The 22735-nt window shown below is 46.6% G+C and overlaps 1 pseudogene across 1 annotated transcript; it reads right to left on the bottom strand.

Moving 5' to 3' along the window:
• Positions 1 to 1473: 1473 nt before the first annotated feature.
• LOC123651222 lies at positions 1474 to 11274 on the bottom strand (annotated as a pseudogene). The gene is made up of 4 exons (XR_006739777.1): positions 10328 to 11274; positions 10074 to 10189; positions 8201 to 8249; positions 1474 to 4672 (listed from the first exon to the last, which is right to left on the bottom strand). The product of XR_006739777.1 is annotated as an uncharacterized LOC123651222 (transcript).
• Positions 11275 to 22735: the final 11461 nt, after the last annotated feature.

The following is a 22735-nucleotide window of genomic DNA, read 5'->3' on the forward strand; positions in this document are numbered from 1 at the left end:
GACACTTGGTGACACCATAACAAAATTGCAAAGTCAATTATACTTAAAATAGACATCCTAATAAAACATACACAACCAACTCCTTTTACACTTTTTGACCTGTTTTGTTTCCCTTTTCTGACTGTTTAGAGTCAAATAGATCCTATGAATGTTAAACCTAAGTATAATAACTGATTCACACACATCAAGGGGAAAAGTTAGAACATGGGGAGTGGGTGTACTATAAAGTGAGGTGTATTCCTGAGGGCAGCAGAATCCAGCTATGGAGGTGCCAGAATATTTTTTTAAATGTACATGTATGATGTTCTTTTGCAATGTCAATCATACCGGCGAACTTTAAAGCAAAATTTAAACTAAATTTATATGAAACATTCTAAGCAGCACCAAAGCAACACAACCCAAGCAGAGTTCCTTTAGATTTAAGAAAGGAGGATTTAAGATGGGACCAGTTGTTTTGTTTTATTCTATTTTAATTGCCCAAGAAGCATTTTTGTAACTTGAACTTCCCAGTAATTAATTCCACTTCTCAACCCAGCTTGCAGCCTGAACTGAAGTTCCCATCAAAAAATTAAAATGTTTGTCTGGATAAAATAACTTCTAAATGAACTCTTTTTTTTTTTTTTTTTTTGGTTCTTTTTTTGTATTTCTGCAAGGTAGCCCCTCGCAATGATATTAGTTCTAGTGTGGGAAAATATTATAATTGAGATCTGGTAAGTTATTTGCAGACTTCAAGTTTTTCTTTACACTGTGCTGACATTTAGTACAGCCCTGGGGAGGAAAACAATACTACCATTCATAGCTCTAGACGTAGATTTCAATCGACTTAAGCGGGCACAATGAAACTTGGTCATTCACTGGTTACCCATATTGTGTTCTCAAATTTTCTCTCAGCAAAAGTATAATGACTCAGTATTGTATGGTTGCATAGACAAGGGCTCGGAACAAGAGACACTAGTTTTGTCTGACGGTGTGAGAAAGTCGTGAAGGGATCTTTTCTTCCAGATGGTGTTAAATTCAGCTGCCTTTTTAACATTGGCCTTGCACAAGCAATCTGCTGCTTCCCTTTCACAAAGACTGCGCTCGGTTCCCACTAGTTAACATGCATACTCACGCAACCTGCAACTTCACTCCAACTGTTTTACAATGCAGTGGTATGCTAAATAAACTTGATCCAGTTTCTGCCAATGTTAAAACTAGCTTTCAAAGAACGACTTAGCTGATATTTACACTTCTTTTGACTTAAATGTGCATGCCTTTGGAATATTTCAGATTTCAAAGAAATATCACCTTATTATAAGGTCATGATAGAGACTACCTCAGACAGCCTGCAGACCTAAGCTCAGATACAGTACCTCTCCCAAACACACACAAATAAAACAAAATGCCAAAAGTTTGATGTGTAAATAGAAAAAAGAAAACTTGGGACATGTTGCAGCGAGAGCAGTGAAACAGCAAAAAATAAAATGAAAATAATAACATTGAAATGCATTTTTATTGATCGATAAGTCATGTAACATTAGTATGATACAAAGCAAGTTTGATATGACAATGGCAAACACAGAATCATAATATTGTTTATTTTACTTAAATGTTATATTTAACATATTTACATGAAAGACCGAGATGTAGGCAAAAGCGTCAGTAATTTGACTCCATTGAGTGCTTTCAGTAAACAATAGGTTTCCCCCAGCAAACATCTTATTGCCTTAATTGAACCTCCTTGAGAAAGAAAACCACACACTTTGTAATGTAAATGTTAATTGTAGTAGACAATGGGTCTAGGTAAATAGCACCCCTGGACATGGAGTAAATGAAAGGAATACAGGCACTTAACAATGAAAGGTTGTTTGCACAAACAGTGCTTCAAAGGTAAATAAACAAGGGTCTTCTCAACCGTCACCACAGTAATAAAACTTTGGCACGTGTTCCAGAGCCAAATGGAGAATGTACCTTACTCAAGTCTCCCAGAGTTTCTAATGGAAACAATCAGTGGAGTTTGAAGTCTTAAAGGGAGCTGACGCTACAATGGCGAGTGGAATGCTTTTGAAGAAATATGGCAGAGCTGGGATTTAGGATTGTCAGTCATGTAGGCCATGTGGGAGATAACAGGCCAGTGTGGGCATTTTCTTACTGCAATGTTTGTATTGATGTGTACATTTCTATACAAATGTTTGCTTGGTGACATGTGGGGAAATTGAGGACATTTTTGAAAATATTACCATAGGGACCTTCAGAGAACCAAAGTGTCTGCTAAGCATAGTCACGTCTAGATTAAATAAAAATGGCTGTTTAGAATGTATCTAGCTGAGACTATACCAGAACAAACTTTTATCATATTGTCAAGTGATGAACTTTCTACAGCTTGGTGACTTTATAGTTTCACTTCCAAGGTGTCTACCAGCATAATTCAGCCAAGTTTCTAGATATATTATGCAAGAAGTAAACAATCTGACCAAGTGATGGTTATGTCTGTTATACAGAGAGATATATTTTCAAATACAACTCGCCCAAAGCAAAAGCCCCGAGGGGGTCCCAAGACCAAAAGTATGGACTGAGAACCTGACATGAAGGGCAGGCAGCAATGGAGCTTTCTTGGGAATGCCTTCTACAAGCTTTCCTTAAATATTGGAAATCTCAGCCAAAGAAGGGAGGCAAACTTCATGATGGCCAGTTTGAACAGTGGTTATAAAAGTAACAGAAACAGACAGTATGCAGCAGCCACAGGCCAGTTGGTGCTGCCATTTGGGAGGCTGCAGATGACTGTGGGTGGGAAATGCCTCTACTTTTTTAAGCGATGGAGATGAGTATGGTGTGCACTTGATTTTTTTTTTTCTTTATACCCCTCCCCCCCCCCCCCCAACAGGGCTGTCTGTCATAGGCTGCCAGGCCCGCTTTACCACTTGCCCCCGAGCGTGGGAATCGGAGCGTCCTGCCGTTCACATCTCCTGCATTCCGTTTAGCCGAATCAATTAGGCAAGACAGACCCTCAGATTCCCCACCCCCTTTCCATTTTTGTCAGGTCTATATACGTCCTAATTATTTCAGTTTGGGATGCCAGAGCTGTTTCCTGGATAGACCTGATCATCCTTAAACAAAAAGAGAGGAGGCGCACACGTGGGTTGTGGCGTAAATGTCACTTTCATTTCCAATGCTAGGCGCAGAGTAAGACAGAACATTTTTTAACACTTTGACAAGAGGGGAGGCGATCTCGTCTCCATCATGTCTTTCTGCTTCAGTAGCTTCCTCAAGGAAACCCTCTTGGAACAGAGAAGCATCTGTCCTTGTATTTTGAATAGAAGAATAAAAATCAGCCTTGGCTTTTTTTTTTTTTTTTTTTTTTTTTTTTTTTTTTTTTTTTTTTTTTTTTTTGCATTTTCCCTACTAGCTCTAAGTCCTCAGTAGACATAACTCATGAACCTTCCAGTATAAACTTTTCTGAAAGTCCAATTTCATATCATCTGACATATACCCCCAAATACATGTAGTTTCCAAGCATAATCTTAAAATTTTTCAGAGGAGGGAATTCAAGAGAACAGCCTAAGTCTATATAATATGACATCGTTTTTTTAACTGGGTACCAGGCACCTCTACAGCAGCTATCTAAGAAAAGAAAAAATAATTCATATTTAAACTTTCGCCTTTAAGTAGGACACACTGTACATGCCTCTTACCTCATTCGCACTATACAATTCTCCTTTTTAACAACCCCTCCTCAGAGTACCTGGCACCTTCATATCTCTGCATGTGTGTGCCACTTAATTTCCTCTAAAACCCCACCTTTACTCAGAAGGAAAACAAAAAACCGCAAACAAAGTTAGATTCAATAAATATTCCTGACCTTTCTGGTTTTTACTGTCTCTTGGCTGTAGTCTTTCATTCTCCCACGCTCCCCGGCGATCTTGAAGGAGTTTTTACTTTCGGTTATCTAGCTTTATGAAGACCAATACACTCATACAGCTAGATAACCAAAGATAACAACTCGCTTCCCTCACACGCCTCTGTCTTCCTCTGGCCAGAATCCAGATCCCGATCTTTCTGGCAGCACAGAAGAGTTGTCGTCCTCCGGGGCACTCGCCGCTCAAGATTCCTCCTTGCATGTAAATGTGACCTGGTTTCTGTTTGTGTGTGCGGCTAAAACATCCGAACGAGATCTGTGGCTGTGAAAGTTTATTCCAAACTTTTTTTTTTCTCTCCCTTTCAGCGAGTAATCTCCGGCAGCGTCAGTCAACAATTCATCTATGGATATCAGAAAATAAAACCAGCTATTAAGGTGCAGCAAGCGGATACGAGTGAGCAGCAGCATCCGTCCCTTCCGAGGCCTCTATTTGCATTGTAAATTGCTTCGTTCTCACGAAAGACTCCTCAGCCTCCCTCTACAGAGACGTGTGAAGCCAGCAGCAATTTCCAGCGCAGGTTAAGAAGGAAGGAAGAAAAAAAAAACACAAAAAAAAACACATCCCATTCTATAGGAGTGACAGCTGATTTCAAAGATCTGCTCCTGATCCTTTTGGGGTAAGCACCATGAGCTTTTTACCAAGTGGTGGCAGCTTGATTGCAATATCTTGTGTGTGTGTGTGTGTTTGAGGGGGAAGATCCTCAATTTCACAGGAGCTTCAGCTTCTAGGCTGGGGAAGAGAAGATGCGGTCTTGCTGGTGTGCTGCTGCCCCCGGTCTGAAAGAAGGAGAAAAGGGCCATCATTGGAAGGGCTTTCACTGCCAAAATGTGGACCAGCCCGGCAAGGTCAAAGGTTCGAGACCGCTGGAGACCAAGGTAATGATGATGTCATGAGAAATCTCAAGTACATGGTTATTGATATGCATCAGTGATCAGCCAACTGCCCCAGGCCTGCTTGCTGCGGGAGCAGTGGCAGAGGCAGCAGCAGCAGCGGCAGCATTGCAACAAGCCCTATTTTCTCAATCAACATCTCTTCCGTTAGCACTACCGACTGCTCCTGGAAAAGCAACCCGCGGCCTTTTACCTCCTCCGTGCCAGTGTAGATCGCTCTAATATCCAAAGACTGGAAGAAATCTCTCTCTGAGGACAGATAAAAGCATTTCAGATCTGGGGAACGTATTTGCCTGAATTTCTCTTATGGCAGATTGCATGGGCAGACAGATGGAAGGCACTTTGCTATTGCTTAAAGCAGGGCCTTGCTTTCTGGGGCTAGGAACCAGCTCTGTATTAGGCAGCGAGTCGATGCATTGACAGTTTGTTCTGGTGGTGTGTTTTTAATGGCTTTCACAGCTCAGGCATGTTTTGTATTTATGTACCATGGCAATAGGGCAGCGTTTGCTCTGTAAGTTCAAAACGAATGCTCTAAGCAAGCCGACTTCATCCCAATTTTTATAAAATAACTCTCTGCAGGGTGTGTGACTCAGAATGAAGAACAGGTAAACACTGCAGCAATAGTTTCTAATGTTGTGCACAACTCTACTGCAATAAATGTTGAGCCTTTGTCTATAGTTTCACACATCAACTTTCATACAGAAGGTCAAAATATACTAGGCTCCTTTGAGAAATTATGAAAGAAGAAATGCCACTTCAGTGAAGAAGACATAAAAATACCTGCATGTGAAGAGCAGAACCCTTCCTCTTCCCCACTCCCACCCTTTTTCTAGCTAGAGGGGGACATTGTATTAATTAATTAGCCTCATACCTTTTCTTAGGACTTTCCAGAGTGTAAATATGATCACTTAAGGGAGCTCTCTTCTTTTCTCTCCTTCATAATGAGTACTCTATGTCTAATGCATCTATAATATGTGCAGTTCTAACAGTCAGATGCCCCTTAACAGAATATCTAAGGTAGAGTCCATATAAGATGTATATTCACAATGGGTAAGTCTTATGGACTGTTTCCCAAAATGATGAGTTATGTTTGGGGGTATTACTATTCTTTAACCTAGACGCTACAATCAAATGTCATAAATCTCCATATTCATTTCACACATCACTAGTCTATCGCAATACTCTCATTTCTATAGGTTAACTATTTCCCCCAATCACTAAAATACTTTCAGAATTAAAATATGATTTTTCATTGATTCAGTAATTTATTCATTTAAGACATGAGTGAAATATGCTTACCAAATTACATACAGAGCATACATATGTAAATTCTATAGAAATGACTGGCAAGTAAAGAAAATCAGAATTGCTAAGAAAAGCCCCCAATCAAGAGTATAAACAACGACATCCTACCAGATAAATATATGTTATAGTAGCACAAATGTCATTTTTCCCTAATTTTTTATTAATTTACTTTTTGGTGAGCCTTTTTGTCCTGATTATTAAAAAAATACTGCACTGTAAAAATCACTTATCTATTTTTCTTATCAAATTTTGGTCCAGGAAGTACAACAAGAAATGGCTGTATTGTAATATCTATCTATCTATCTATCTATCTATATGGCAAACTACAAACTAATTGAGAGAAATATACTTCTATAGAGTTACTGTTTCTTCTTGAACTGAGAGGTCGCAACATAAACTACTGGATAAGAATTGAACATATCACGGAGGTATGTGTTCATGTCACTTCTGCCAGTATGTAAAATCCTAATGAGCTTTGCTGCCTTGGAATATTGAAATTATTTTGGCCTTGCTTTCCAAGACCTAGAAACAGAATCATTAGTGACTTGGGCATGTACTACATAAAACAAGCATATGATTAGATGAATTCAATTCCGTAAGTAAAAACCCCAGAAAGTGCCAGTTATTTTTGGAATATCTTTTTTGCTTTATATATGTCTGGGAAGGATGTTGGTGCAAATAAAGAGATCTGATGCATGAATGCATGTATGTCTCTGTGTATCACCCCCATATTTGTGTGAATTTGCAAATTAATGTTGCTATAGTTCCACATTTAACAATTAAATGCATTTTAGAACCCAATTAACTATCATGAAAACCAAGACACTAAACATTTGAGATGCTTCTACAATTAGAAGCTACAAAAGATACTGTCTTAAAATAGCATCTTTAAAGGCAATACCACATAGTAATATCAGCTGACTCCAGGACTGGCCTCCATGCCTAATACATGTAACATAGATTCATTATGAGAGCCCGGAAAGTGAAAATAGTCAACATAATGATTATGGCCAGTCTGTTCATTAACCAAACAGCCAATTAAATATTTTACTTTAACCATCATCTTTCTAAGTATGAAGAAATAAAAAATATATATAGCAAGATTTAACACTGAGCACCTTATTATTTTGATAATTGCCAAGGTTCATATCATAGTTTATCATACACATTTCAAGGACATGTTGAAATGTATATGAGACAAGTTGAAACAATTGTGCTCTAAAGATTCCTAGCAATGTCTACCCCACATTGTTAGGAGCAGCTATTAACACTTACATGTTCTTATTCCAGATATTTTTGCTTTTCAAAAGCTATTTAGCTGAGCTACAGAATACCCATTTTGAAATCTGCATATTTAAGAATATACTGAATTCAAATGGCTTGCATGCTCATTCTCTAATAAATTCCCATTAATGGCCAGTAGATTAGGACGTGATTGTCATGCTTGTTTTCTAATCTTTTTACAGGTCTCCAGATGGCTGAAACATGGATGGAAACATCCTGGTTTTCTAGGGAATAAACAATCTCTGCTTAAGTTAAAAGCGAAAATTTATGATTTTTCACATATTTGGATCAGAATTATACTGTTCCATAAATGAAAATTCATCAGGTTTGCCACTAATATTTAGAGCACCTCTATGAATCCTATTCAGACTACTGTAGAATATATAAAAAATTGGCCTATCACCAGAATCCTTTTTAATATTGAGTTTGCATGATTCTCATGCATATAAAACACAGTCCACTAATACAGCCAAGACTACCATTTTTTACATAAAAGCCATTTAATTTGCAGTTATTTGTATACTTCAGGCAAGGTACTTGACTGGCTTGCTTTCTAATAAATGTATCCTATTATTTCTTCTGTGTCCCAAATTCCTTTTTTTTAATAGGTATTTACAGGTTATATTTACATTATCTTTGATATGTAATATACAAAGGCTATGGGGGGGATGACAATTGCATATATGGAAACTTGGATTTTTCTGGAATTGTATCTATTGCATGAAATGGGAGATGTGCAATACACTGCAGGCTTGCTACTCAGTAAATAATATTTTATACATCACTTTAATTTGCAATTTTGTCAAGTATAAATTTTGAAATTACCTTTGGTTGGTGGGATGTCTATTCACTTTATACTTCTTTGTAGCATCATCTGAAAAACAGTCAAGAAAACAAAATTATCATAGTTTTAATATATACATAAGCATGTCTAAATTTGGCTTCATTTAAAGTACTGCAATTACAATGATTCCTTACAATGACAAGAGATTCCAGAAAACCCCAATACAATGTATTCTGGGCTTCAGCACCTACAGAGTTAAATATGCTAATTTACATTTAAATGGAGACATGCATGATAATGGGAATGCAAAATATGCAGAATCTGGAAGTGTTTGGAAATTAATTTTTTTCTTTCTTCTTTTATGCTATTTTTAGCTTGGAGGGAAGAGGGACTTCAAAAATACTAGGGATTTGAATACTGTTACCTGCCATACAAAAGAGGAGGGAGAGTTCTTCCATGCAAGAATATTAAGACTGGAACAAAGTCGTATTTTCTAAATGTTTAAGGAACTAAATTTCCAAACCTTTCAAACAATGGGAATCCCTGGATAAATATCCAATCCATTAGAAAGATGCAAATAGTTTACTGTAAGGCAACAGCACGGTGAGATGTGCATTCATATCTACGGCTCCTGATTGGCTATTTCCTCCAGTAAATCAATGAATAATGTAAAACCTGATTGCTGTAAAGTGGTGGGTTTTCTTTTTCCCTTCCCCCATCCCCCAAGACTCAATATATTCAAGAAGTCTTAACACTCCTGAAAATAGCTTGCTTTCCTTTTATGATTTTTAAATGCTTATTGTTATTTTGGAGTGGCGGGGTGGGGCTATTGGGTTTTGCAAAATGAAAGTACTGCACTGGTTCAACAATCCTGACTCTGGGAGCTCGTTTCCCAAGACAGCATCCTAATTACTGGTACCAAGGTGGAGAAGGAGGGTGGCGGGCAGAGGTGGGCATTAGAAGAGGGAAGAAACTAGAGCCTAGAGCCGACCCCACTGCTGTGGACCCAAGCCAGCCACTGGTCCCAAAGAGCCCCCAGCAGTGGCCATGACTTGACAGGCCCCCAGTCTAACTTCTGATCAATCTCACCGCTGCTCCGACCCCTCAAGACCGTCCTCCATTCAGGCCCTGCGGATACCTTTGCCAGAGAAAACGCAAAAACAGTCTCCAAGGCAAATACATTGCCTGGGTCCTCACTGCCCCTGGGTTCCTACAGATAATTCCAGGCCACAGAAGGACTATGGTCTCTGGTCTCTCGTCTCCTTCAGCGGAGTCTGGGTTCCATGCAAACCGCAAAAACCGGGCTCCGCTGGCATCCCAAGCTCCAATAACTAACCCAGATGACTGCATATCGATGAACCTAACTTGGGATAACCCGGTAAAGCGGCTTCTTGCCTCCCAGAATCCAAAATGCAAAGAGAAGAAGGAAGTAGAAATCCACCAGGTCTAGTTAGCTACGGAAGATAAGTTTCCACGGAAATCCAATCAAACCCTCTCCTCCTGGCCAGGTAATTGCCACTTGGAGGGGGTGAACATAATTATTCAAAATGCGAATGCTGCCGAATCCAGGAACGCAAAACTATAACCGCATTTGGCTCTAGGTTTAAGAGGGGGAGAAAGTCCTACCTCCACCAACACAAAATTACATACAAAATTCCCTTTTTTTCCAGCACGAAATGTTCCCGGTTTCTCTCTGCAAGAGCCGGGGTCAGGCTGCTGGATAATTAACAGCCCTGACTTAAGAGAACTCGTGAGATCAACAGGTTCAGGATCTGAGACACACCATCCTTAGCTGAAGCGACCCGGGGGCGACCCGGGGCGGGATTCTGCGGGCACCGGGCCGGGCTGCGGGCGGAGCTGGGCCCGAGCCGCCGCTGAGGCTGAGCTGTCGCCTGCGGGCCGCCGGGTACTCACCTGCTCTCCCTCCGCCGGGCAGTGCTGCCCCCCAAGTCCTGCTGCTGGACAGGAGTCCAGAAGACAAGATCCAGTCTCAGAGCGGCCGCAGTCCACACACAGGCTCTTTTCCACATCTCAAAAGAAAAAGGAAAAATAAAAATAAAAAAAGAAAAGAAAATTCAGATCACCCCTCTCCTTAGCACGTTTAAAACTGCCGCTCAATTCCACATGGTGATTCTTGCTTGATTGGGTCTAAAATAGTTTCAACGGACCTTCCCTTCTGGGGGGAAGAGAGAGAAGGGCGCAAAAGATGAAGAAGAAAAAAAAAAGCCAACTCCCCCTCCTCCCCCAAGGCCAGGCACTTGCTCCCTGAGCTTCTGAGTGGAGAGTGAAGTGGTGTGTGCGAGGCTCGGCAAGTTTTTGGGGGGGCCGTCCAAGGTCTAGTCCAGCCCCCTCTGCCGAGGAGGACGTGCTCTGAAACCCAACCAATTTCCCCACCGCTTTTGTTACTGATGAACTGAAGCCCCATTGTTCATCCATTGCCACGGTCTTTTTCAGTCCCCACACTGCGTCCTGCGTCGCCAGAGATAATGAATTTGCACCCAAACCTCTCATAGTCCCCTCCTGACAGACGGAACAAATTAGAAATGTCTCGTCTGAAGGAGGGCAATGGCTACATTTTCCTATTGTAGAATGCAAAGCACACATTTCTTTGGAAACTTCTCTCGCCTTTTCTACCTTTTATTTTCTTCTCCCTCTTTTTCTTTTTTTTTTTTTCGCCCCTCCGGTTTTTCTCTCTTGATTCCTTTAGTCAGTCTCTCTCTCTCTCTCTCTCTCTCTCTCTCTCTCTCTCTCTCTCTCTCTCTCTCTCTCTCCAGAATAGCCCTGTCTTGTTTTTCCAGTGCACCATTTTGTGAAACTTGTGGGTCTTTGCTACCTTCTTCCTTTTGGTATTTTATTTACAAACTTGGAGAATAACCTTTTGACTTGCAGACTTTTTTTTTTTTTTTTTTAAAGAAAGGTCTTTTGGTTCAAGCCCCCTTTGCTCACTCCTCCCCTCCTTTTTGTGGTGGTCATGAAATGTGTTTTGCTAATGGCAAGCAATACATTATAAGAATTTTTTCTCTTGAAACTCCAGAGCTATTCAAAAGATACCAGGGACGCACCAGGGGGGATTATCTATATGAGAGGCTAGAAAAAGGGTGTGTGTGTGTTTGTGTGTTGCAGGGACAGAGGCAGGGGGGTGTGGGAGGGTGGGAGTGGGAGTGTGCGGGGAGAGAAGGGTGGGGATCTTGCGGGGAAGGTGGGCTTCCTGGAGCATGATGGGGAAGACTGTGAGGGGTGTCAGCACGAGCAGGAGGGTGCAAGAATCTGTCCTGGCAAGGGCGGCTGTACCTCTGGGCCTGTGTGAGCGCCCGGGCCAGCCGCAGCCGGGCACGGGGGTCTGCGCGCGTGCCACCGGAGGTGGAAGGGGGGCTGCAAAAATTCAGACCGGTGGCCCGTATGTAAATGATGCCTATGGGGGGAGGGGGCTGGGCAGCAGCAATCGGAGTCTCGGGCTGGCAGGCCCACTGGCGGCCCCAGCTTTCCCGCCAAGTGCAGCGGGAGGACGCAGAGCCAGGCGCGTCCTTGGCGGGAGGCCCCCGCCCCCGCCCCCGCACACACTCCCCTCGCGGGCGTGGGGCTCCGTGACCGCGGGCGCGGCAGAAAAACAAAGCGATGGCTGCGGGTGCGACCAAGAATCGGCAGCCTTGGCAGCCAAGGGCAGGTCTGGGAGAAACCGAGACCGCGGCCTCCCTCCGGCGCCCCTTCCTCGCCGGCCGTGGCCTTGCCCTCCGTGCCCAGCTCTGCCGCGGCCGGAGGAGGCCGGGGAGCATTTCCTAGCGGCCCGGGGAGGGCGGCGGCAGAGGCGGGAGCAGATGGGCAGAGGCCTGCGGCAGCCCTGCCCGGTGCGGGCACAGACACGCACACGCCGGAGCAGGGCTGGAGGAGGACTGGGGGGGGGGGGGGGGGTGGGCGCGAAGGCCTCCAGCCGCGGGGCCAGAGCCGCCACCTCCTCGCCCAGGCTGCCGAGCTCGGCGGAAAGCACAGGGGGCTAAATCTGGCCAGGGGCTCCACCTCGGAACGGTTCGCACCTCAACACCCATCCCCAGACAATGTAATCGGAAGGGCCTCGCTGTTCAAAGATAGCCGCCTCCTCCTCCTCCTCCTCCTTCCTCCTCCTCCTCCTCCTCCTCCTCCCCCTCTTCCTCCTCCGACCACCCCTCCCTTCTTTCTAACGGGAGAAACTCCAAAGCCAGCCGCGTAGCTCGGTCTGGCCTACGTGTCCTGCAGAGAAGTCCCAGAGATGGTTGCGGAGAGACACAGATCTCCCTCATCATCTGGCTCACAGCGCCACACACAATCACACAATCACATACACTCTCACGCACACATAATCACACTCACACATAGAGACACTCACTCACACAGACACACACACACAGTCACACACATAATCACACACACACATAATCACACACACAGAGACACTCACACAGACACACACACACACACACATAATCACACACACTCTCTCTCTCTCACACACACTCACACACACACACAACATTCCCACCCCATTAAGACGCAGTCCGTGGCTGTTAAAGAAGCCAACGGCTTACTGGTTGAGCAGGTAAACAGGTACCGAAAGGAGAAGCCCCCCGCCAGTCGCCTGGGCCATTTACCTCTCCCTACTGGAAACACGTGTGGCTTATCGTGTTTTAGGAATGATTTGCTGTTGTCTGAGGTTTCCCCCTCCTCTTCTTGTGGAAAAAAAGCAAAATTAAAAATTAAAAATTAAAAAACGATGTTCCATTGTCAGTCTTCTTTCTGATAAGCTACCCGAGCATCATCTAAAACATTTTGGGATTCGATTTGGTGTATCTGCTGTCTTTGGTTGCTGTTTTGGGGTGTGCTGTTTTTCTGGGGGAAGCAGAATGACTCGCACTTGGAGGGGCTGGAGGTTCAGGACCAGCGCTGCGTGTGCGGCGGAGGGCTGGCGAGGCTGGCAGCGGGACAGGGAGGAGGGAGGGGGGCTGGTCCTCCCCCGGGGCTGGCACGGACCCCCTCGGCCCCTCGGGCCTGGGCTCGGCTGGCGCCGCGGCCGCCGCCCGCACTGGCGGGTTCCTTCGGCCGCCGCTCCGTGTTTTCCCCCATCCCGGCTTCACGTTCAAGGTTTAGCTGCGAGGTCACGTCCATTGACGTCAGCTCCCTGTCTCCCTCTACGTCCGGCTACATTTACATACATCAAGGAAATTAGGGCATTAAAAAAATATGCAAATCCTGCGCGAAGAGGAGCCGGTGCATTCCTGGCGCGATGGCCTTTTATTGAAGCTTTTAATTAAAGGGGCCGGTTGGCGAGCCCGTGAAACAACCGCCAAAACCCCCAAAGAGAAAAATAAACGCTGTAGCCTTCGGGAAAAGGTTGTTTCGGTTCCTGTTCTGTGGGCGGCTGAGGACCGCCGGCTGCCCGGCTCGGAGAACAGGTTAGAGGAGGCAGCTCCAGCCCATGCATAATCAGGGCTCCTCGGCGCCTCCATTCTTTCCTCCTCCTCCTCCTCCTCCTCCTCCTCCTCCTCCTCCTCCTCCTCCTCCTTTCCTCCTCCTCCTCCACCCCTATTCCTCCACCGCCTCCTCCTGCTCCCTCTCCTGTTGGTTCGAGCGTGTATTATTTTTAATACTGATGCATATGTAAAGATATATTTGCATTTTTAATGGGGGGGGGGAGAGTTCAGATTGTATCGTTTTATTGATTCTACCCTCTCCTGCTTTGCTATCTTATTATGTCTATCTATTTCTCTTGTTCCTTTCTGTCTATTTTTTGGCGAGTGTACGATGCTGTCTCTTGCTAGATAAATATGCACAGTTGCCTGCCTGCTTCTGTTTACTTAGGCTCCAAATATGCACATCTGTCATGTATGTAATGCCAGCTGTACAACCTCCTGGTTTGGTCACAAAAGAAAAGACACTTTTTTTTTCTTTCCTGACATACCTCCTTGATGGATTGTAATGTAATGTCCATTGCTCAGGACTCAAAGTTTGATTGTCTAATTAACTTCATATTAACCAAAACACAGTTTGGGCCAGTGCATTTGAGATAATGTATAACGGGAAGTGGCTCCAAAGATTTCTAAAGAATTTCTGTGTCAGTTAGCTGAAAAGTGCTGGATTCACGACTGCCCTATTGCTTTCTAGCCTTTCTTATTGCAAAACAACAACAACAACAAAAAAATTTACTTTAAAATGTGTAGACATGGCAATGGACAGCCTTTTTGCAAAGAAGACATTTTCAACCATGTTGTATGTTGTGCCTTATCTGCTGCATTCAAAATTTACTGAGTTTCCTTTTATCTTACCATGTCTGGGAACAAGGCACATTACCTTGATTGAAAAGTGTCCTTAATTCCTGACTGTGAAATGAAAACAAATAAACAAAACAGATGGCTATCCTAAGCCAATTGATCTGCCCTAAAACATACAGGCCTTTGGTTAGATTTCAAGCAATGGTAATCTTGTTTACAGAGTAGGATTTCCTTCCTGGTGATGTATCAGTTCAGCACAATGGCTTTTGAAAAAAATATATGTGCAAATCCACTTTTAAAATTCCCCCCAACCTATTATTATTATTTTTTTAAAGACAGAACCCACAAAGAACAGCAAATACGCACTCATGCAGCTTATTCAATTAAACAAATCCAAGTACATGCACAGGTAATTGCTTTTCTTATGAATGACTTACCTGCACAGACACCCAGGACGAGAGTCAGCCCTCCCCAATGGTTTTCCTGTATAAATATTCACATGTATTCCCCCGTTTTTAAAGCTACAGCTGAATCCCATCTCTCATGCTGGGCTCTCCAGCATCCATTTTTTAACACTCTTAATTCTCATGGCATTTGCAGCCTTACCTCTGGCTGCAGTTTTTCCAAGCATACACCCAAGTGCTCCTACGCTATGTCACCCAATAAGAAGTGGTCAGATGGCTGCACGTAAAACATTAAAAAGCAGAGGCACACTCATCCTTTCGGTGTGCCCCTGCCTTGCCATTTATAGCAAGATGATTTTTTCTAAAAGAACATTTTTCAGCACATCTTATGGATAGTTGCAGATTCCACAACTGGTTGCAGAACTGCCCAGTGTCTGGGGGTCACCTGCCCAATGGGAACAATTCGGCAGGTCAAATGTCTCTTGGACTTTGGCCGCAATTCAACCAACTGGATTCTGGCACACACCTGCCCGCCTTTATGCAGGGATCGGGACAAACACACTGGCCACTGGCAGGGCTCAGAGCGGCGGGCGCCTATATTGAGATGGTAGCAGCAAGCAACGTGTGCATGTACGGATGTCTGTACATGCATGTGTGTGCAGACGCGTGTGTGCGCGTGTGTGTGTGCGTGTGTGCATGCGCACGCTCTGTGACAAGGGACACAGAGGGGGTGCACCACATATCTGATCTCCGTAATCTCCTTTCCTGTTTCTAATCTCCCTCATTGGCGCGTGGTGGTAACCTGGAGCGTCTGAACCATCACTGTCCTTGCGGGCGCGCGCGTGGCTTACCCCGGGGCCGGTGGCGCTGTGGCTCGCTGGCTCAGAGGGTGCCGGGCTGGAGGGTGGGTAGTGCCGCTGCTGCCGCCGCCGCCACCGCGGGTCTGGGTGCTCTGTCCCAGCCTGGCAGCGGAGCGCGGTGCCGGAGCCCCCTCCCACCCCGCCCTGGCCCCCATCCTCCCCTCCCGCTCATCGGCACCTCCCCTCCCACCCCCACCCCACCCAACCCCGCCCCCGCCCCGCATTACCACTAGGAGGCCGAGTCCCTGCGAATCACAGCGGTGGCAGCGGCATTTGAATAAGCACCGCACGCCTCGCGCAGACCCCAACTCCTCCGCAAGCAACGCCCCTGCACCTGCACCGAGGGCCAGCGCTCCCGCCGGTGATCTAGCGGCGGCCGACGCCTCCCCAAAGTGCCCCGGCGCTCCGGAGAGAGGGTGGTGGGTCTCCCACTGGCTACTTTTATATGAACTTGATTGATAGGATCAGACAATAAATGGGGGGGTGCAGAGAGATGCATACACAGAGAAAGACGGGGGGGAGGGAGGGTTGGGGGGGGAGAGAGAGAGAAGAAAGAAGAGAGGCATGGGGGGGTGGACAGAGAAGGGGAGAGGAAAGGAAGACAGAGGCCCAGGAATGGGAAGAAAGAGGGAGAAAGGAGCCCAGGAGATTGTGCGAAAGAGAGAGTAAAATGGGGAGACGATGGGAGGGGGAGAGATACCCAAATACATGAATTTGGACTTTACAAGCTAAAAATACCACTTCACTGAACTTCACAACCTCCAATTAGGCACGTGTGTTCTCCCCCCACCCACGTCAGAGAGTGATTAATTTGCTCTCTCAATCAGAAATAATTACTGACAATTGCATAGCCGATATGGGACTGAACGGGAAGGAGCCCATTTCAGGAAGCACAGCTAAAGGCATGACATTTAAAGATGCTGCGGCCACCTCCCATTAGCAATGTAAGGCCTGCCCTGCCAACCCGGGCTCCCACCCAGCCCTGCCCTCCCACACCCGAGAGCCAGGCCCAGGGGTGGGAAGAAGTGATCCCAAGTGTTTTTGGACTTTAAGGATTTTTCTTTCTTCCTCTTTTATAATTGATGGTTACATTCTCTTCATGAATTGGTTATATTTACAAAACAAATATGGTAGACAAAAGCGTGGGTCTTAAGAATTTACAGCAAAATGCCCCCACATTTTAACAGAAAATATACATGTACAGGTCAGTTTGAATGCATAGCCAGTCGATTTTTGCATGCTAGCTCAGTAACTCGGGGTTCTGAATGTAACGCTTTCAATGTGGTTCCCCCACCGCCCTATCTTCAAATCGCAGCAGTGATTTCCTTGCACAAAACAATCAAAATCATAACACACTCTCCAGCCACCTCTGGGACATACCCATTGTAAATGTCCCTCTCGGCATTCGTAAGCCAAACCTCCTCCTTTTGAGGCTCGCACAAAAAGAGCGCTTCTGATTAATAATCTCCTGCGCCGCTCCGCGAGGCCGAGGGCAGGGAGCCGCAGGGTGCCAGGGAAGGCGAAGAACCTCAGTGCAAATCCCGGAGACCTGCTCACTGCTAGGTTTTCGAAAGGGAATAGTGCTTGGCAAGCAATGTTTTGGGGGAAGACATCCACATCCAAATACTGACTCCTTCCTGTGCTGGCTTTTCTGCCTGCAGAATAGTGTGCAAGATGGTACGTGTAGCTCAGGCTTGTGGCCAGGCCCTGGCTTGCTTTCTTTCTCTTTCTTTCTTTCTTTCTTTCTTTCTTTCTTTCTTTCTTTCTTTCTTTCTTTCTTTCTTTCTTTCTTTCTTTTTCTTTCTTTCTTTCCTTCCTTCCTTCCTTCTCTCTCTCTCTCTCTCTCTCTCTCTCTCTCTCTCTCTCTCTCTCTTTTCTGTCGGCAAGAAATCGAAATTAATCCACTCTTTATGTAGCTAGCTCCCACGAAGCTGGGATTTCAACCTCTTATTTATAACTTAAAGACGGTGTGGAGTCCGGGTGCAACCCCCACTGGGATGTTACTAGGATGCTCCCAGTGCCGGGGTCGCTGACCACAGCGCCTGAAGAGAAGAGAAAGAAGAGAGAGTTGGTGGCTTCCAACTGCTTCCATCGGGGCTCCGTGCTCCGCCCCAACAGACGCCTCTCTTCTTTCTCTCCCCGAGGCCGGCCAGCAGCAGTGGTCCTGGCCAGGTGAGGGGGGCAGTGCGGGGAGCGGGAGCGGCCCTCCCGGGAGCCTGGAGGGTCTGCGAACCCTCCGGGGAAGCAGACGGGAGGCCCGGGGCCAGCGTGGCTCCCCGCTCGGCCAGCAGGGGAACAGCGACACCTACTGGCCGCGCGGCGCTGTCGGGGCCGTCGAGGCGGCCTGGGCTGGGGGCGCCCCGCTGCGCGGGTTTGGGAGTCTGCGCCCCAGGCTCAGCTCTCCCCTCCAGGCCTCGTCTGGCCCGGGGAGGGCACAGCCTGTGCTTCTGGAGACCCCAGGGGGGCTGCGGGATGGAACTGACGGCTCGAGAGGGCACACACGCCCTCCAGCCCGGGATCTCCCTCCCGGGGAACCAGAGGGACCCGCAGACAAGACCGGCCGTCGCCTCCTGTTTGATGAGAAGCCCAGGAGGGCTTTGGAGCCCTGACCTATTCGGGCTCATGGCCCAGGCCTCTTCTCCACCACCCCTGCTTCCGTTCCGACTAAGGACATACTTTTGCAAACTGGGAACCGAGCAGAGTTCATTATCCGCCCTTAAGGGGGGAACTCTGCGAGCCAAGGACGCAGACGCCAGCGCAGCGCCGGCCAAGCCCTCCAGTTCCGAACCCGCACCTGGAGCGCGCTCCCCCTTCCTCCAGGGACTGAGAATTTGGTAGCTTTTCTATAAGAATCTGGACCTTGATTGCACCGGAAGTAGAGGCACATTTTAGGTGGTGGTGACATGTTTGAAACCTAAGGGCACATCTGGATCCCGATAAATGCGATTGTAAATGCTTCTCGGTTGGCAAAGACGGAAGGAGGTGTCAAGGGATGGAGATCCCGAAGAAAATCTCGCAAGGACGAGGATAACCTATCCGCGTATCATACATTTATTTTCTCTATTAATATTTTTTTTGCAAAGAACCATTTCATACGTAAAGGAGATGTAGGTGGTCCCAGCATGGGCGGGGAAAGCAGGGGTCTCAGCCTTCCCTGGTCTCCCAGATGCCTCCGTTTCCCGTGCTAGGTTCTGGGGCGCACCTGGGCCTAAGAAACGTGACAGAATGTGATTGGGTGCTAACTGGCTTGAATATTAAAATACATTTCTTTTCCCAGAAAAACTTGAGATCCCCCCCTCTTTAAAAGCATTACTCATTATAAACCTAGAATTAAAAAAATAAATGTTTCATTGAAAGTTCCAGTCCATCTTGGAAATAAATTTTTTTAACTTTAGATATTGGTTGGAACAAGAATCTAAAGTGTATTGAGGAAAAAAGGGGGAGGGGGTCTGGTAAGGGCTAAATTTTTGCCAGCGTTCTCTACAGTTGCAAAAGTTTTGCTAATTTTGTTTTGTTTAAATGGAAGTGGAATCCCCTAGCTTTGAGTTTTGGATCAAGTATTGTCTTTAAAAGGCTCATGAAGCTTGTTTCTCAACTCAGTTTTGCAAGTTGTTTTTTTTTTCTTCCTTTTTCCTGCATGTCTTTACAAATGTGTTCTGGTAATATATGAATTCACATCACAGAGCAGGCCCTTAGCAGTTTGTATGATATGTGGGTAAACCTGTATTATAATAATGAATAAACAGTGGTATATGCTAATGACATATCTCTCAATGAATCCTGCACCCTAATGCATATCAAAGTCAACTTTCTCCTTGCAAAATGGAAGTTTTCACAGAAAAATAATTGCACTGGGCACACAGCAAGCAACCATCAACCAAACCCACTTCAGTGGTATCTTTGGGTATCGAAAGCACCTTGCAAAATGCAGGCGTTGCAATGTTTTCCTTTCTTGGAAAGCATGGGGTTTGTAGGATGTAGCTTAATTGTGGCTTGAAATTTTTAGCTAGAATGGGTTCTCATTGTTGCTTGATATTCTTTGATTTTATCGACTCTAAAATTATTGATTTGGCATTAAATAAATAGAAAAACAGAATTGAAGTGTCAAAATGATGGGATTTCTCTGCATTTCCAATCACTCCCCAAACATAAGCATATTAAACCTTAATTACAGGATTTTTTTTTTTAATTTAGAACAAAAAGTTGGGCCAGTGAAATTGATTCTTATTCCAGGAGGATAATCCATTGTTGTGATGTATTTGTGAAGTAAGGGTGGAGACAAGGCTTCTCCATCTTTTTAGGCCTCCCTAGATACAGTTCTCTTTTAATTCCTCTTGTTTAGCAAGAAAATTAAGGAGTGAAGACAGGCTAAACTGTCCTTAGACTGTTCCTTTGTTACACGGCCCTCCCTGTGGGCATGCCTGGGAGGGTGTGTGTTTGTGTAAGTGTGTGTGTGGCCTCCTTTCCTCCTGGTCGAGGAGCATGAAAGAAGGGCTGTAAGGATGGGAATATTGACCGCAAAGGCACATCCCTCCCTATGAAAATGAAATGGATGCATCCGAAACCCCGATAAACCCCACCTACATGTGTATCTGGGCAGGGCATGCTTGTGTGTGTGGTAGCTGGCGGACTGGTTGCATACATCGCTTGGGAAAAGGGGAGGGTTCCTACATCTGGAGTGGCCCCCTTTTCAATTGTGGTGAAATGCACAGGGGCTCAAAGAGGTTTGGTTTCAGAGAGCAGAGCTCCAAGGACACCTGTGTGCATCTTGTTGGAGACAGGTGTGTGTGTGTGTGTGTGTGTGTGTGTGTGTGTGTGTGTTTATGTGTGTGGTGTGGTGTGCGTAGGAGTAGGAGCTTCATCAAAAATTCATTTAAAAAAATAGTATCCTAAAATTCTGCTATGTCATCAATTGGGGTCAGCACCAAGGTCACTAACATGTCCCAAGTTCGCTCATGGACACTGGCACACATGATTGCTTTTGATAGTAGGAACATGGCTTCTTTCATGCCTTTGGTTCTTTATGGAGCTTCCTAATATTGGGGCGAGGCTCTTGTCCCCTCCCCCCTCCTCCCTTCCTGATTCCCACAAACAAAACCATTCTACCACTGGAGCCATCTGCCGCAGGTGTAATGGATGGCAGGGGGCCGACCTAACCACACTCCAGTCTCCTCTAGGTCGTCACCACTCTGCACCAAACAAATGAGTCCTATTTCACCACTAGGGTGCCTGCCGAGGTGGATGGTGGATGCTGGATGCCGCCCCGCCCCTGGCAGCGCTTAGAAACCTGAGCCAGCTGACAAGGCGGGGAACACACAGGCACAGAGAAAAGGCCGAGCCCACTGCGCGCTGCCCTCTGTCCCCTCCCTCTGCTCTCCGTGCACACGGAGGACACATACAAAGCCTTCACACGTTTAAAAGCCCTCGCGACTCTGATTTCTTGGTTCCTTATGACGGCCTTCCTCACTGCACACAGCCTCTGGGGTGTGTGTGTGTGTGTGTGTGTGTGTGTGTGTGTGTGTGTGTGTGTGTGTGTGTGTGTGTGTGTGCACGCGCGCGCGCACACCCCCGTGTGTGTTTAAAACGCTTATTGGTGGGTCATCAGCAGCTGATCAGACATAGCAATCCAATAATCTTTTTGAATACATACACATTTTCATTAAAGGTACATTTCTTTTTAAAAGGAAAACTGTCCATTTCCTGCGGATTCCCAGAATTACGGAGCCCTCGCCTTGCCCAACTTTTCGTTTCCAAGCTTGGAGCGGGGCGCACATTGTCACTTCAAGATAGAGCAGGGCCTCCTTTGCAAGAGGGTGTATAAAATAGGACAGCAGTGGGTGTGAGGAGCAACGGAGGGAGCCTGGGGAGCTGGAAACCCCTGCGGTCACTGGGAACCTTCGCGGGGCGCACGGAGGACCCCAAGGAAAGCGCGTGGGCTCCAACCTCCTGGGCGCAAAGCATCCCCTCGGTCTGGCTCTCCGTCCTGGGCCTGCCCCCCCTCTGCCCCATCACCATTCTAGTGGCCCCAGGTAACGGTGCTCACCTCCGGGGCCTGCGGTCTGGGAATGAACCCGACCGTCCCCTGGCACTTACCTCGGGCGAGGCCCTGGCAAATGGTGGCCCAGCAGCGTCAAGTTTTGTCTCGAAGCCGTTGTGCCAGACTTCCCTCCTGTCTGCCGCTCCTCTAGGCAGGCTCGTGTATCTCTCTCTCTCTCTCTCTCTCTCTCTCTCTCTCTCTCTCTCTCTCTCTCTCTCTCTCTCGGATTACTTGTGACTTTTAGAAGCAAAAGCTTGCTTATTCAGGGGAAAGAGGGAGGGGAGAGGAAGAGGGAAGGGAAGAAGTAGACGGGGGATGGAGGATGACGGGGAGGTGGAGAATCTGAGGTACTGAAGGCTAGGTAGAGGGGAGGAGGAGGAAGAGGGGAAAGAGGGGGAAGAGGAGGAGGAGGGGGAAAAGGAGGAGGAGGAGAAGGGGGAGGGCTGGGAGGGGTAGGGTGGAGTAACCAAAGATGAGCTGGGCTGGGTCGAGGAGGAATAAATTGCTCCCTGCCCAGCGGCAGTGGACGCCCCCAGCCTCCCGGGGGAGCCTTGCGTCAGCTCGGGCTGGCCGAGGCGGGGCCGTACAAAAGCGCGGCGGGACCCCTCCAGGAGCCTCTATCGCTCCGCTCCTCTCCCCCGCACAGGGCGGCTGTCCGGGCTCCGAGCTGCGGAACTTTGATTTCCTCCTGGAGCGCCGGCCACCCTCGCCCAGTCTCAGACGGGCTGGCAGCCGCACGTTCCCGCGTGTCCTCACCCCGGGCCGCATTCTCACCCCAGGCCCGCGCCCACCTTGGCCAGAGACCTGGTGCGGGCACCGCCCAGCCCTCTGTGTTCTCATTTGGGGCACCCCTCAGCCTTTCTCTCTTCTCTTTCTCTCTCTCTCTCTCTCTCTCTCTCTCTCTCTCTCTCTCTCTCTCTCTCTCTCTCTCTCTCTCTCTCCCTCCCTCCCTCCCTCCCTCCCTCCCTCCCTCCCTCCCTCCCTCCCTCCCTTTCTTTCTTCCTTCCTTAATATAGAAGTGTGTGTGTGTGTGTGT

This window comes from Pipistrellus kuhlii, unplaced genomic scaffold, assembly GCF_014108245.1.
Source record: "Pipistrellus kuhlii isolate mPipKuh1 unplaced genomic scaffold, mPipKuh1.p scaffold_m20_p_4, whole genome shotgun sequence".
Lineage (NCBI taxonomy): Eukaryota > Metazoa > Chordata > Mammalia > Chiroptera > Vespertilionidae > Pipistrellus > Pipistrellus kuhlii.